Source organism: Dermacentor variabilis, chromosome 10 (assembly GCF_050947875.1).
Source record: "Dermacentor variabilis isolate Ectoservices chromosome 10, ASM5094787v1, whole genome shotgun sequence".
Taxonomy (NCBI): Eukaryota; Metazoa; Arthropoda; class Arachnida; order Ixodida; family Ixodidae; genus Dermacentor; species Dermacentor variabilis.
The window spans coordinates 114,200,043-114,214,758 of NC_134577.1; the positions used below are offsets into that span (position 1 = coordinate 114,200,043).

Genomic DNA, 14,716 nt, shown 5'->3' on the forward strand with positions numbered 1-14,716 from the left:
CATTCCGCGTACAATATCGTGTAGTGGCCTGAATATTGTTGGTGTTACACTTCGGCGTTGGCTCTACCAGCAGGCTCCAGTTGAACGTAAGTTACAGTAAATGCAACCACCCACACGTTGTGCAAATGAAAAAAAAAACAAGACGTCACAGAAGCACGCAATAAAAAAGCAAAAAGAACGGTGTCATCAGCACTCGGTGTTCCCAGGTGGTCTCCCTCCCAAGTACTGACCGAGCCCAATGCTGCTTAGCTTCGGGGATCGGACGAGAACCGGCGTATTCAGCATGGTATGGCCGATGGCGGGAATGTGCTGTTTACGACTGCACCTGTATCGTGCTGCAATGTTGTGCAGTCGCCGAATGTATTGCTACAGCATACAGCACGTACGCGGCAGTCTTTCAGTGAACAATACACGCACGCGTCGTGTACGTCGATCACTCCGTTTGTGGTTGTTCGCTGCATGCGTGCGTGCTAGTGCTCACAAAAACAAGAGAGCGAGCGCCACATTTTGCGCGCATTGCAGCCCACAAGGTGCCACTTTATTGATGCGTTGTCATTGAGCTGTATGCGGGTGTGATAAGTAAGCGGTTAGAAGCTTGTGCGACTAAATTTTGCATCATTACGTATACCGCTTACCACCGTCATCATTCCGCGTACAATATCGTGTAGTGGCCTGAATATTGTTGGTGTTACACTTCGGCGTTGGCTCTACCAGCAGGCTCCAGTTGAACGTAAGTTACAGTAAATGCAACCACCCACACGTTGTGCAAATGAAAAAAAAACAAGACGTCACAGAAGCACGCAATAAAAAAGCAAAAAGAACGGTGTCATCAGCACTCGGTGTTCCCAGGTGGTCTCCCTCCCAAGTACTGACCGAGCCCAATGCTGCTTAGCTTCGGGGATCGGACGAGAACCGGCGTATTCAGCATGGTATGGCCGATGGCGGGAATGTGCTGTTTACGACTGCACCTGTATCGTGCTGCAATGTTGTGCAGTCGCCGAATGTATTGCTACAGCATACAGCACGTACGCGGCAGTCTTTCAGTGAACAATACACGCACGCGTCGTGTACGTCGATCACTCCGTTTGTGGTTGTTCGCTGCATGCGTGCGTGCTAGTGCTCACATAAACAAGAGGGCGAGCGCCACATTTTGCGCGCGTTGCAGCCCACAAGGTGCCACTTTATTGATGCGTTGTCACTGAGCTGTATGCTGGTGTGAGAAGTAAGCGGTTAGAAGCTTGTGCGACTAAATTTTGCGTCATTACCTACACCGCTTACCACCGTCATCATTCCGCGCACAATATCGTGTAGTGGCCTGAATATTGTTGGTGTTACACTTCGGCGTTGGCTCTACCAGCAGGCTCCAGTTGAACGTAAGTTACGGTAAATGCAACCACCCACACGTTGTGCAAATGAAAAAAAAAAAAAAACAAGACGTCACAGAAGCACGCAATAAAAAAGCAAGAAGAACGGTGCCATCAGCACTCGGTGTTCCCAGGTGGTCTCCCTCCCAAGTACTGACCGAGCCCAATGCTGCTTAACTTCGGGGATCGGACGAGAACCGGCGTATTCAGCATGGTATGGCCGATGGCGAGAATGTGCTGTTTACGACTGCACCTGTATCGTGCTGCTATGTTGTGCAGTCGCCGAATGTATTGCTACAGCATACAGCACGTACGCGGCAGTCTTTCCGTGAACAATACACGCACGCGTCGTGTACGTTGATCACTCCGTTTGTGGTTGTTCGCTGCATGCGTGCGTGCTAGTGCTAGTTCACGGCAGTCTTTCCGTGAACAATACACGCACGCGTCGTGTACGTTGATCACTCCGTTTGTGGTTGTTCGCTGCATGCGTGCGTGCTAGTGCTCAAAAAACAAGAGGGCGAGCGCCACATTTTGCGCGCGTTGCAGCCCACAAGGTGCCACTTTATTGATGCGTTGTCACTGAGCTGTATGCGGGTGTGATAAGTAAGCGGTTAGAAGCTTGTGCGACTAAATTTTGCATCATTACGTATACCGCTTACCACCGTCATCATTCCGCGTACAATATCGTGTAGTGGCCTGAATATTGTTGGTGTTACACTTCGGCGTTGGCTCTACCAGCAGGCTCCAGTTGAACGTAAGTTACAGTAAATGCAACCACCCACACGTTGTGCAAATGAAAAAAAAAACAAGACGTCACAGAAGCACGCAATAAAAAATCAAAAAGAACGGTGCCATCAGCACTCGGTGTTCCCAGGTGGTCTCCCTCCCAAGTACTGACCGAGCCCAATGCTGCTTAGCTTCGGGGATCGGACGTGAACCGGCGTATTCAGCATGGTATGGCCGATGGCGAGAATTTGCTGTTTACGACTGCACCTGTATCGTGCTGCTACGTTGTGCAGTCGCCGAATGTATTGCTACAGCATACAGCACGTACGCGGCAGTCTTTCCGTGAACAATACACGCACGTGTCGTGTACGTTGATCACTCCGTTTGTGGTTGTTCGCTGCATGCGTGCGTTCTAGTGCTCACAAAAACAAGAGGGCGAGCGCCACATTTTGCGCGCGTTGCAGCCCACAAGGTGCCAATTTATTGATGCGTTGTCATTGAGCTGTATGCGGGTGTGATAAGTAAGCGGTTAGAAGCTTATGCGACTAAATTTTGCATCATTACGTATACCGCTTACCACCGTCATCATTCCGCGTACAATATCGTGTAGTGGCCTGAATATTGTTGGTGTTACACTTCGGCGTTGGCTCTACCAGCAGGCTCCAGTTGAACGTAAGTTACAGTAAATGCAACCACCCACACGTTGTGCAAATGAAAAAAAAAAAAAACAAGACGTCACAGAAGCACGCAATAAAAAATCAAAAAGAACGGTGCCATCAGCACTCGGTGTTCCCAGGTGGTCTCCCTCCCAAGTCTCCCTCCCAAGTCTTCTGTCTTCGCGAAAATTGCTGAACATGTAATTAATAGAAGACTTTGTGAGTTTCTAAACACGTATAAAATAATATCTCAGGAGCAATATGGTTTCTGTAAGGCTAAATCTTCAGAAACCGCTTTACTTGAAATAAAGGAACAAATCCTTGACAACATAGAAAACCGAATGTTAACTCTAGGTATCTTTCTAGAGTTTAGGAAGGCCTTCGATTGCGTGCAACATGATGTCCTTTTGAAAAAGCTACCTCTTTATGGAATTCGTGGTGTCGCATTATCCTTAATAAAAAGCTATCTCACCTCTAGAACACAGTACACAACAATAAATGGAGTTAGTTCCGAAATTCAGTACATTAAGTACGGCGTGCCGCAAGGATCCGTCTTGGGGCCTGTATTATTTTTACTCTATATTAATGATATTGTCAATATTCAAGGCCGTTCCAATATTATATTATACGCGGATGATACTAACGTGTTTTTCTCAGGAAGGGAAATAGGAAATCTTTTTGAGCAACCTAACATCTGGTTACAGCAACTAAGCTTGTGGCTAAATGCGAATAAACTCCAATTAAACATAACTAAAACTAAGTATCTAGTGTTTAAATCAAAAGGAACAATAATCCACCCTCACCTAACACTCCAATTTCAGAAGGTCAACCTCGAACAGGCACCAACAGCCAGATTTTTAGGAATTACATTCCATGAAAATATGTCCTGGTCACCGCACGTAGATGTTCTTAGAAAAAATATTGCTCGTGCTGTCGGTGTGCTAAATAGGTTGCGATATTTGCTACCGATAAATGTGAAGCGTAATGTTTACAACGCGCTTATACATTCTCGATTAACTTATTGTTTTCTAGTTTGGTCAACCACTACACAAACTAACCTAAAATCAATTCAAACACTCCAAAACCGCGCACTGCGCGCGATAGGTAACTTAGAACGTACTGATACCACTAAACCATACTATAACAAATATAAAATATTAACAGTATCAAAACTTCACACTTACAAATTATTCCTCGAAATTTCACGGCAATTCTGGGAAGACAAATGTTCCTTCCAAAGTAAATACTATGGCAAAACGACAAGCTATAACCTCAGAAAAACTCTGATAGGAAAACCACGTTGCAGAACACAATACGGAGAACAAAAACTAGCAGTTCAACTTCCTAACATTCTAAACGACTACCCCTTGGTACTGGACCTGCTAAATTCTGGAATTTCAAAGCAAAACTTTAAGAAAACGGTAAAAGAATTGTTACTATCCGAAGACTAATAGAAATGTTCAACTTCAGGTATAGAAAATTTTGTACATGTTTCTTGTTGTTGTTTTTAGAAAACTGTGTAAACTTTAACCTTCCAGCTACAGGTATGATAAATTTTGTACATGCTTCTTTTTTTCCTGTTGTTGTTGTGCTTCAATTTTTTAGAAAACTGTATAAATTTTAACATTTTTTCTTTCTTCTTACGCGAATTGTGTACTCAAGTGTTGAAAATGTGTACTATAATTTCATGTGTGACCTCCTGAAAGCCTGCCACTGCCATGTTGCTGCCAATGTACGGGTGGCACGGCCTAGTCAGGCAAATGTTTGCCTTTAGCCGTGTCCCCTAAGACAATCTGTTCATTGTCTTAAATAAATCAATAAAGAAAGAAAGAAAGTACTGACCGAGCCCAATGCTGCTTAGCTTCGGGGATCGGACGAGAACCGGCGTATTCAGCATGGTGTGGCCGATGGCGAGAATGTGCTGTTTACGACTGCACCTGTATCGTGCTGCTATGTTGTGCAGTCGCCGAATGTATTGCTACAGCATGCAGCATGTACGCGGCAGTCTTTCCGTGAACAATACACGCACGCGTCGTGTACGTTGATCACTCCGTTTGTGGTTGTTCGCTGCATGCGTGCGTGCTAGTGCTCAAAAAACAAGAGGGCGAGCGCCACATTTTGCGCGCGTTGCAGCCCACAAGGTGCCACTTTATTGATGCGTTGTCATTGAGCTGTATGCGGGTGTGATAAGTAAGCGGTTAGAAGCTTGTGCGACTAAATTTTGCATCATTACGTATACCGCTTACCACAGTCATCATTCCGCGTACAATATCGTGTAGTGGCCTGAATATTGTTGGTGTTACACTTCGGCGTTGGCTCTACCAGCAGGCTCCAGTTGAACGTAAGTTACAGTAAACGCAACCACCCACACGTTGTGCAAATGAAAAAAAAAACAAGACGTCACAGAAGCACGCAATAAAAAAGCGAAAAGAACGGTGCCATCAGCACTCGGTGTTCCCAGGTGGTCTCCCTCCCAAGTACTGACCGAGCCCAACGCTGCTTAGCTTCGGGGATCGGACGAGAACCGGCGTATTCAGCATGGTATGGCCGATGGCGAGAATGTGGTGTTTACGACTGCACCTGTATCGTGCTGCTATGTTGTGCAGTCGCCGAATGTATTGCTACAGCATACAGCACGTACGCGGCAGTCTTTCCGTGAACAATAGACGCACGCGTCGTGTACGTTAATCACTCCATTTGTGGTTGTTCGCTGCATGCGTGCGTGCTAGTGCTCACAAAAACAAGAGAGCGAGCGCCACATTTCGCGCGCGTTGCAGCCCACAAGGTGCCACTTTATTGATGCGTTGTCATTGAGCTGTATGCGGGTGTGATAAGTAAGCGGTTAGAAGCTTGTGCGACTAAATTTTGCATCATTACGTATACCGCTTACCACCGTCATCATTCCGCGTACAATATCGTGTAGTGGCCTGAATATTGTTGGTGTTACACTTCGGCGTTGGCTCTACCAGCAGGCTCCAGTTGAACGTAAGTTACAGTAAATGCAACCACCCACACGTTGTGCAAATGAAAAAAAAACAAGACGTCACAGAAGCACGCAATAAAAAAGCAAAAAGAACGGTGTCATCAGCACTCGGTGTTCCCAGGTGGTCTCCCTCCCAAGTACTGACCGAGCCCAATGCTGCTTAGCTTCGGGGATCGGACGAGAACCGGCGTATTCAGCATGGTATGGCCGATGGCGGGAATGTGCTGTTTACGACTGCACCTGTATCGTGCTGCAATGTTGTGCAGTCGCCGAATGTATTGCTACAGCATACAGCACGTACGCGGCAGTCTTTCAGTGAACAATACACGCACGCGTCGTGTACGTCGATCACTCCGTTTGTGGTTGTTCGCTGCATGCGTGCGTGCTAGTGCTCACATAAACAAGAGGGCGAGCGCCACATTTTGCGCGCGTTGCAGCCCACAAGGTGCCACTTTATTGATGCGTTGTCACTGAGCTGTATGCTGGTGTGAGAAGTAAGCGGTTAGAAGCTTGTGCGACTAAATTTTGCGTCATTACCTACACCGCTTACCACCGTCATCATTCCGCGCACAATATCGTGTAGTGGCCTGAATATTGTTGGTGTTACACTTCGGCGTTGGCTCTACCAGCAGGCTCCAGTTGAACGTAAGTTACGGTAAATGCAACCACCCACACGTTGTGCAAATGAAAAAAAAAAAACAAGACGTCACAGAAGCACGCAATAAAAAGCAAGAAGAACGGTGCCATCAGCACTCGGTGTTCCCAGGTGGTCTCCCTCCCAAGTACTGACCGAGCCCAATGCTGCTTAACTTCGGGGATCGGACGAGAACCGGCGTATTCAGCATGGTATGGCCGATGGCGAGAATGTGCTGTTTACGACTGCACCTGTATCGTGCTGCTATGTTGTGCAGTCGCCGAATGTATTGCTACAGCATACAGCACGTACGCGGCAGTCTTTCCGTGAACAGTACACGCACGCGTCGTGTACGTTGATCATTCCGTTTGTGGTTGTTCGCTGCATGCGTGCGTGCTAGTGCTCACAAAAACAAGAGAGCGAGCGCCACATTTTGCGCGCGTTGCAGCCCACAAGGTGCCACTTTATTGATGCGTTGTCATTGAGCTGTATGCGGGTGTGATAAGTAAGCGGTTAGAAGCTTGTGCGACTAAATTTTGCATCATTACGTATACCGCTTACCACCGTCATCATTCCGCGTACAATATCGTGTAGTGGCCTGAATATTGTTGGTGTTACACTTCGGCGTTGGCTCTACCAGCAGGCTCCAGTTGAACGTAAGTTACAGTAAATGCAACCACCCACACGTTGTGCAAATGAAAAAAAAAACAAGTCGTCACAGAAGCACGCAATAAAAAAGCAAAAAGAACGGTGCCATCAGCACTCGGTGTTCCCAGGTGGTCTCCCTCCCAAGTAATGACCGAGCCCAGTGCTGCTTAGCTTCGGGGATCGGACGAGAACCGGCGTATTCAGCATGGTATGGCCGATGGCGAGAATGTGCTGTTTACGACTGCACCTGTATCGTGCTGCTATGTTGTGCAGTCGCCGAATGTATTGCTACAGCATACAGCACGTACGCGGCATTCTTTCCGTGAACAATACACGCACGCGTCGTGTACGTTGATCAATCCGTTTGTGGTTGTTCGCTGCATGCGTGCGTGCTAGTGCTCACAAAAACAAGAGGGCGAGCGCCACATCTTGCGCGCGTTGCAGCCCAAAAGGTGCCACTTTATTGATGCGTTGTCATTGAGCTGTATGCGGGTGCGATAAGTAAGCGGTTAGAAGCTTGTGCGACTAAATTTTGCATCACTACGTATACCGCTTGCCACCGTCATCATTCCGCGCACAATATCGTGTAGTGGCCTGAATATTGCTGGTGTTACACTTCGGCGTTGGCTCTACCAGCAGGCTCCAGTTGAACGTAAGTTACAGTAAAAGCAACCACCCACACGTGGTGCAAATGAAAAAAAAAAAAACAAGACGTCACAGAAGCACGCAATAAAAAAGCAAAAAGAACGGTGCCATCAGAACTCTGTGTTCCCAGGTGGTCTCCCTCCCAAGTACTGACCGAGCCCAATGCTGCTTAGCTTCGGGGATCGGACGAGAACCGGCGTATTCAGCATGGTATGGCCGATGGCGAGAATGTGCTGTTTACGACTGCACCTGTACCGTGCTGCTATGTTGTGCAGTCGCCGAATGTATTGCTACAGCATACAGCACGTACGCGGAATTCTTTCCGTGAACAATACACGCACGCGTCGTGTACGTCGATCACTCCGTTTGTGGTTGTTCGCTGCATGCGTGCGTGCTAGTGCTCACAAAAACAAGAGGGCGAGCGCCACATTTTGCTCGCGTTGCAGCCCACAAGGTGCCACTTTATTGATGCGTTGTCATTGAGCTGTATGCTGGTGTGATAAGTAAGCGGTTAGAAGCTTGTGCGACTAAATTTTGCATCATTACGTATACCGCTTACCACCGTCATCATTCCGCGCACAATATCGTGTAGTGGCCTGAATATTGTTGGTGTTACACTTCGGCGTTGGCTCTACCAGCAGGCTCCAGTTGAACGTAAGTTACAGTAAATGCAACCACCCACACGTTGTGCAAATGAAAAAAAAAACAAGACGTCACAGAAGCACGCAATAAAAAAGCAAAAAGAACGGTGCCATCAGCACTCGGTGTTCTTAGGTGGCCTCCCCCCCAAGTCCTGCCCGAGCCCAATGCTGCTTTGCTTCGGGGATCGGACGAAGAACCGGCGTATTCAGCATGGTATGGCCGATGGCGAGAATGTGCTGTTTACGACTGCACCTGTATCGTGCTGCTATGTTGTGCAGTCGCCGAATGTATTGCTACAGCATACAGCATTTACGCGGCATTCTTTCCGTGAACAATACACGCACGCGTCGTGTACGTTGATCACTCCGTTTGTGGTTGTTCGCTGCATGCGTGCGTGCTAGTGCTCACAAAAACAAGAGGGCGAGCGCCACATTTTGCGCGCGTTGCAGCCCACAAGGTGCCACTTTATTGATGCGTTGTCATTGACCTGTATGCGGGTGTGATAAGTAAGCGGTTAGAAGCTTGTGCGACTAAATTTTGCATCATTACGTATACCGCTTACCACCGTCATCATTCCGCGTACAATATCGTGTAGTGGCCTGAATATTGTTGGTGTTACACTTCGGCGTTGGCTCTACCAGCAGGCTCCAGTTGAACGTAAGTTACAGTAAATGCAACCACCCACGCGTTGTGCAAATGAAAAAAAAACAAGACGTCACAGAAGCACGCAATAAAAAAGCAAAAAGAACGGTGCCATCAGCACTCGGTGTTCCCAGGTGGTCTCCCCCCCAAGTACTGCCCGAGCCCAATGCTGCTTAGCTTCGGGGATCGGACGAGAACCGGCGTATTCAGCATGGTATGGCCGATGGCGAGAATGTGCTGTTTACGACTGCACCTGTATCGTGCTGCTATGTTGTGCAGTCGCCGATTGTATTGCTAGAGCATACAGCACGTACGCGGCATTCTTTCCGTGAACAATACACGCACGCGTCGTGTACGTTGATCACTCCGTTTGTGGTTGTTCGCTGCATGCGTGCGTGCTAGTGCTCACAAAAACAAGAGGGCGAGCGCCACATTTTGCGCGCGTTGCAGCCCACAAGGTGCCACTTTATTTATGCGTTGTCATTGAGCTGTATGCGGGTGTGATAAGTAAGCGGTTAGAAGCTTGTGCGACTAAATTTTGCATCATTACGTATACCGCTTACCACCGTCATCATTCCGCGTACAATATCGTGTAGTGGCCTGAATATTGTTGGTGTTACACTTCGGCGTTGGCTCTACCAGCAGGCTCCAGTTGAACGTAAGTTACAGTAAATGCAACCACCCACACCTTGTGAAAATGAAAAAAAAAACAAGACGTCACAGAAGCACGCAATAAAAAGCAAAATGAACGGTGCCATCAGCACTCGGTGTTCCCAGGTGATCTCCCTCCCAAGTACTGACCGAGGCAAATGCTGCTTAGCTTCGGGGATCGGACGAGAACCGGCGTATTCAGCATGGTATGGCCGATGGCGGGAATGTGCTGTTTACGACTGCACCTGTATCGTGCTGCTATGTTGTGCAGTCGCCGAATGTATTGCTACAGCATACAGCACGTACGCGGCAGTCTTTCCGTGAACAATACAGGCACGCGTCGTGTATGTTGATCATTCCGTTTGTGATTGTTCGCTGCATGCGTGCGTGCTAGGGCTCACAAAAACAAGAGGGCGAGCGCCACATTTTGCGCGCGTTGCAGCCCACAAGGTGCCACTTTATTGATGCGTTGTCATTGAGCTGTATGCGGGTGTGATAAGTAAGCGGTTAGAAGCTTGTGCAACTAAATTTTGCATCATTACGTATACCGCTTACCAGCGTCATCATTCCGCGTACAATATCGTGTAGTGGCCTGAATATTGTTGGTGTTACACTTGGGCGTTGGCTCTACCAGCAGGCTCCATTTGAACGTAAGTTACAGTAAATGCAACCACCCACACGTCGTGCAAATGAAAAAAAAACAAGACGTCACAGAAGCACGCAATAAAAAAGCAAAAAGAACGGTGCCATCAGCACTCGGTGTTCCCAGGTGGTCTCCCTCCCAAGTACTGACCGAGCCCAATGCAGCTTAGCTTCGGGGATCGGACGAGAACCGGCGTATTCAGCATGGTATGGCCGATGGCGAGAATGTGCTGTTTACGACTGCACCTGTATCGTGCTGCTATGTTGTGCAGTCGCCGAATGTATTGCTACAGCATACAGCACGTACGCGGCAATCTTTCCGTGAACAATACACGCACGCGTCGTGTACGTTGATCATTCCGTTTGTGGTTGTTCGCTACATGCGTGCGTGCTAGTGCTCACAAAAACAAGAGGGCGAGCGCCACATTTTGCGCGCGTTGCAGCCCACAAGGTGCCACTTTATTGATGCGTTGTCATTGAGCTGTATGCGGGTGTGATAAGTAAGCGGTTAGAAGCTTGTGCGACTAAATTTTGCATCATTACGTATACCGCTTACCAGCGTCATCATTCCGCGTACAATATCGTGTAGTGGCCTGAATATTGTTGGTGTTACACTTCGGCGTTGGCTCTACCAGCAGGCTCCAGTTGAACGTAAGTTACAGTAAATGCAACCACCCACACGTTGTGCAAATGAAAAAAAAAAACAAGACGTCACAGAAGCACGCCATAAAAAAGAAAACAGAACGGGCCATCAGCACTCGGTGTTCCCAGGTGGTCTCCCTCCCAAGTACTGACCGAGCCCAATGCTGCTTAACTTCGGGGATCGGACGAGAACCGGCGTATTCAGCATGGTATGGCCGATGGCGAGAATGTGCTGTTTACGACTGCACCTGTATCGTGCTGCTATGTTGTGCAGTCGCCGAATGTATTGCTACAGCATACAGCACGTACGCGGCAGTCTTTCCGTGAACAATACACGCACGCGTCGTGTACGTTGATCATTCCGTTTGTGGTTGTTCGCTGCATGCGTGCGTGCTAGTGCTCACAAAAACAAAAGGGCGAGCGCCACATTTTGCGCGCGTTGCAGCCCAAAAGGTGCCACTTTATTGATGCGTTGTCATTGAGCTGTATGCGGGTGTGATAAGTAAGCGGTTAGAAGCTTGTGTGACTAAATTTTGCATCATTACGTATACCGCTTACCACCGTCATCATTCCGCGTACAATATCGTGTAGTGGCCTGAATATTGTTGGTGGTACACTTCGGCGTTGGCTCTACCACCAGGCTCCAGTTGAACGTAAGTTACAGTAAATGCAACCACCCACACGCTGTGCAAATGAAAAAAAAAACAAGACATCACAGAAGCACGCAATAAAAAAGCAAAAAGAACGGTGCCATCAGCACTCGGTGTTCCCAGGTGGTCTCCCTCCGAAGTACTGACCGAGCCCAATGCTGCTTCACTTCGGGGATCGGACACGAACCGGCGTATTCAGCATGGTATGGCCGATGGCGAGAATGTGCTGTTTACGACTGGACCTGTATCGTGCTGCTATGTTGTGCAGTCGCCGAATGTATTGCTACAGCATACAGCACGTACGCGGAATTCTTTCCGTGAACAATACACGCACGCGTCGTGTACGTTGATCACTCCGTTTGTGGTTGTTCGCTGCATGCGTGCGTGCTAGTGCTCACAAAAAACAAGAGGGCGAGCGCCACATTTTGCGCGCGTTGCAGCCCAAAAGGTGCCACTTTATTGATACGTTGTCATTGAGCTGTATGCGGGTGTGATAAGTACGCGGTTAGAAGCTTGTGCGACTAAATTTTGCATCATTACGTATACCGCTTACCACCGTCATCATTCCGCGTACAATATCGTGTAGTGGCCTGAATATTGTTGGTGTTACACTTCGGCGTTGGCTCTACCAGCAGGCTCCAGTTGAACGTAAGTTACAGTAAATGCAACCACCCACACGTTGTGCAAATGAAAAAAAAACAAGACGTCACAGAAGCACGCAATAAAAAAGCAAAAAGAACGGTGCCATCAGCACTCGGTGTTCCCAGGTGGTCTCCCTCCCAAGTACTGACCGAGCCCAATGCTGCTTAGCTTCGGGGATCGGACGAGAACCGGCGTATTCAGCATGGTATGGCCGATGGCGAGAATGAGCTGTTTACGACTGCATCTGTATCGTGCTGCTATGTTGTGCAGTCGCCGAATGTATTGCTACAGCATACAGCACGTACGCGGCAGTCTTTCCGTGAACAATACACGCACGCGTCGTGTACGTTGATCATTCCGTTTGTGGTTGTTCGCTGCATGCGTGCGTGCTAGTGCTCACAAAAACAAAAGGGCGAGCGCCACATTTTGCGCGCGTTGCAGCCCAAAAGGTGCCACTTTATTGATGCGTTGTCATTGAGCTGTATGCGGGTGTGATAAGTAAGTGGTTAGAAGCTTGTGTGACTAAATTTTGCATCATTACGTATACCGCTTACCACCGTCATCATTCCGCGTACAATATCGTGTAGTGGCCTGAATATTGTTGGTGGTACACTTCGGCGTTGGCTCTACCACCAGACTCCAGTTGAACGTAAGTTACAGTAAATGCAACCAACCACACGCTGTGCAAATGAAAAAAAAAACAAGACATCACAGAAGCACGCAATAAAAAGCAAAAAGAACGGTGCCATCAGCACTCGGTGTTCCCAGGTGGTCTCCCTCCGAAGTACTGACCGAGCCCAATGCTGCTTCACTTCGGGGATCGGACGCGAACCGGCGTATTCAGCATGGTATGGCCGATGGCGAGAATGTGCTGTTTACGACTGCATCTGTATCGTGCTGCTATGTTGTGCAGTCGCCGAATGTATTGCTACAGCATACAGCACGTACGCGGAATTCTTTCCGTGAACAATACACGCACGCGTCGTGTACGTTGATCACTCCGTTTGTGGTTGTTCGCTGCATGCGTGCGTGCTAGTGCTCACAAAAAACAAGAGGGCGAGCGCCACATTTTGCGCGCGTTGCAGCCCAAAAGGTGCCACTTTATTGATACGTTGTCATTGAGCTGTATGCGGGTGTGATATGTACGCGGTTAGAAGCTTGTGCGACTAAATTTTCCATCATTACGTATACCGCTTACCACCGTCATCATTCCGCGTACAATATCGTGTAGTGGCCTGAATATTGTTGGTGTTACACTTCGGCGTTGGCTCTACCAGCAGGCTCCAGTTGAACGTAAGTTACAGTAAATGCAACCACCCACACGTTGTGCAAATGAAAAAAAAACAAGACGTCAAAGAAGCACGCAATAAAAAAGCAAAAAGAACGGTGCCATCAGCATTCGGTGTTCCCAAGTGGTCTCCCTCCCAAGTACTGACCGAGCCCAATGCTGCTTAGCTTCGGGGATCGGACGAGAACCGGCGTATTCAGCATGGTATGGCCGATGGCGAGAATGTGCTGTTTACGACTGCATCTGTACCGTGCTGATATGTTGTGCAGTCGCCGAATGTATTGCTCCAGCATACAGCACGTACGCGGCAGTCTTTCCGTGAAGAATACACGCACGCGTCGTGTACGTTGATTACTCCGTTTGTGGTTGTTCGCTGCATGCGTGCGTGCTAGTGCTCACAAAAGCAAGTGGGTGAGCGCCACATTTTGCGCGCGTTGCAGCCCACAAGGTGCCACTTTATTGATGCGTTGTCATTGAGCTGTATGCGGGTGTGATAAGTAAGCGGTTAGAAGCTTGTGCGACTACATTTTGCATCATTACGTATACCGCTTACCACCGTCATCATTCCGCGTACAATGTCGTGTAGTGGCCTGAATATTGTTGGTGTTACACTTCGGCGTTGGCTCTTACAGCAGGGTCCAGTTGAATGTAAGTTACAGTAAATGCAACCACCCACACGTTGTGCAAATGAAAAAAAAAAAAAAACAAGACGTCACAGAAGCACGCAATAAAAAGCAAAAAGAATGGTGCCATCAGCACTCGGTGTTCCCAGGTGGTCTCCCTCCCAAGTACTGACCGAGCCCAATGCTGCTTAGCTTCGGGGATCGGACGAGAACCGGCATATTCAGCATGGTATGGCCGATGGCGAGAATGTGCTGTTTACGACTGCACCTGTATCGTGCTGCTATGCTGTGCAGTCGCCGAATGTATTGCTACAGCATACAACACGTACGCGGCAGTCTTTCCGTGAACAATACACGCACGCGTCGTGTACGTTGATCACTCCGTTTGTGGTTGTTCGCTGCATGCGTGCGTGCTAGTGCACACAAAAACAAGAGGGCGAGCGCCACATTTTGCGCGCGTTGCAGCCCAAAAGGTGCCACTTTATTGATGAGTTGTAATTGAGCTGTATGCGGGTGTGATAAGTAAGCGGTTAGAAGCTTGTGCGACTAAATTTTGCATCATTACGTGTACCGCTTACCACCGTCATCATTCCGCATACAATATCGTGTAGTGGCCTGAATATTGTTGGTGTTACACT

At 48.3% G+C, this 14,716-nt stretch overlaps 12 non-coding genes and 7 pseudogenes across 12 annotated transcripts; all 19 read right to left on the reverse strand.

Moving 5' to 3' along the window:
• Nucleotides 1-181: 181 nt before the first annotated feature.
• On the reverse strand, nucleotides 182-300 carry LOC142561203 (5S ribosomal RNA). The gene has a single exon (XR_012823728.1). It is a non-coding gene; the product is annotated as a 5S ribosomal RNA (ribosomal RNA).
• A 524-nt stretch (nucleotides 301-824) lies between these two features.
• LOC142561204 (5S ribosomal RNA) lies at nucleotides 825-943 on the reverse strand. The gene has a single exon (XR_012823729.1). It is a non-coding gene; the product is annotated as a 5S ribosomal RNA (ribosomal RNA).
• A 530-nt stretch (nucleotides 944-1,473) lies between these two features.
• On the reverse strand, nucleotides 1,474-1,592 carry LOC142561263 (5S ribosomal RNA). Its single transcript, XR_012823778.1, has one exon. It is a non-coding gene; the product is annotated as a 5S ribosomal RNA (ribosomal RNA).
• Nucleotides 1,593-2,213: 621 nt separating this feature from the next.
• On the reverse strand, nucleotides 2,214-2,332 carry LOC142562880 (5S ribosomal RNA). Its single transcript, XR_012824191.1, has one exon. It is a non-coding gene; the product is annotated as a 5S ribosomal RNA (ribosomal RNA).
• Nucleotides 2,333-5,182: 2,850 nt separating this feature from the next.
• On the reverse strand, nucleotides 5,183-5,301 carry LOC142562931 (5S ribosomal RNA). The gene has a single exon (XR_012824241.1). It is a non-coding gene; the product is annotated as a 5S ribosomal RNA (ribosomal RNA).
• Nucleotides 5,302-5,825: 524 nt separating this feature from the next.
• On the reverse strand, nucleotides 5,826-5,944 carry LOC142561205 (5S ribosomal RNA). The gene has a single exon (XR_012823730.1). It is a non-coding gene; the product is annotated as a 5S ribosomal RNA (ribosomal RNA).
• A 526-nt stretch (nucleotides 5,945-6,470) lies between these two features.
• On the reverse strand, nucleotides 6,471-6,589 carry LOC142561380 (5S ribosomal RNA). Its single transcript, XR_012823791.1, has one exon. It is a non-coding gene; the product is annotated as a 5S ribosomal RNA (ribosomal RNA).
• A 525-nt stretch (nucleotides 6,590-7,114) lies between these two features.
• Nucleotides 7,115-7,233, reverse strand: LOC142561580 (5S ribosomal RNA; annotated as a pseudogene).
• A 528-nt stretch (nucleotides 7,234-7,761) lies between these two features.
• Nucleotides 7,762-7,880, reverse strand: LOC142562209 (5S ribosomal RNA; annotated as a pseudogene).
• A 525-nt stretch (nucleotides 7,881-8,405) lies between these two features.
• LOC142562562 (5S ribosomal RNA) lies at nucleotides 8,406-8,525 on the reverse strand (annotated as a pseudogene).
• A 524-nt stretch (nucleotides 8,526-9,049) lies between these two features.
• LOC142562736 (5S ribosomal RNA) lies at nucleotides 9,050-9,168 on the reverse strand. The gene has a single exon (XR_012824051.1). It is a non-coding gene; the product is annotated as a 5S ribosomal RNA (ribosomal RNA).
• A 524-nt stretch (nucleotides 9,169-9,692) lies between these two features.
• On the reverse strand, nucleotides 9,693-9,811 carry LOC142562403 (5S ribosomal RNA; annotated as a pseudogene).
• A 524-nt stretch (nucleotides 9,812-10,335) lies between these two features.
• On the reverse strand, nucleotides 10,336-10,454 carry LOC142561159 (5S ribosomal RNA). Its single transcript, XR_012823686.1, has one exon. It is a non-coding gene; the product is annotated as a 5S ribosomal RNA (ribosomal RNA).
• A 525-nt stretch (nucleotides 10,455-10,979) lies between these two features.
• LOC142560972 (5S ribosomal RNA) lies at nucleotides 10,980-11,098 on the reverse strand. The gene has a single exon (XR_012823506.1). It is a non-coding gene; the product is annotated as a 5S ribosomal RNA (ribosomal RNA).
• Nucleotides 11,099-11,623: 525 nt separating this feature from the next.
• LOC142561880 (5S ribosomal RNA) lies at nucleotides 11,624-11,742 on the reverse strand (annotated as a pseudogene).
• A 525-nt stretch (nucleotides 11,743-12,267) lies between these two features.
• On the reverse strand, nucleotides 12,268-12,386 carry LOC142562443 (5S ribosomal RNA). The gene has a single exon (XR_012823908.1). It is a non-coding gene; the product is annotated as a 5S ribosomal RNA (ribosomal RNA).
• Nucleotides 12,387-12,910: 524 nt separating this feature from the next.
• Nucleotides 12,911-13,029, reverse strand: LOC142561258 (5S ribosomal RNA; annotated as a pseudogene).
• Nucleotides 13,030-13,554: 525 nt separating this feature from the next.
• On the reverse strand, nucleotides 13,555-13,673 carry LOC142561626 (5S ribosomal RNA; annotated as a pseudogene).
• A 529-nt stretch (nucleotides 13,674-14,202) lies between these two features.
• LOC142562975 (5S ribosomal RNA) lies at nucleotides 14,203-14,321 on the reverse strand. The gene has a single exon (XR_012824284.1). It is a non-coding gene; the product is annotated as a 5S ribosomal RNA (ribosomal RNA).
• Nucleotides 14,322-14,716: the final 395 nt, after the last annotated feature.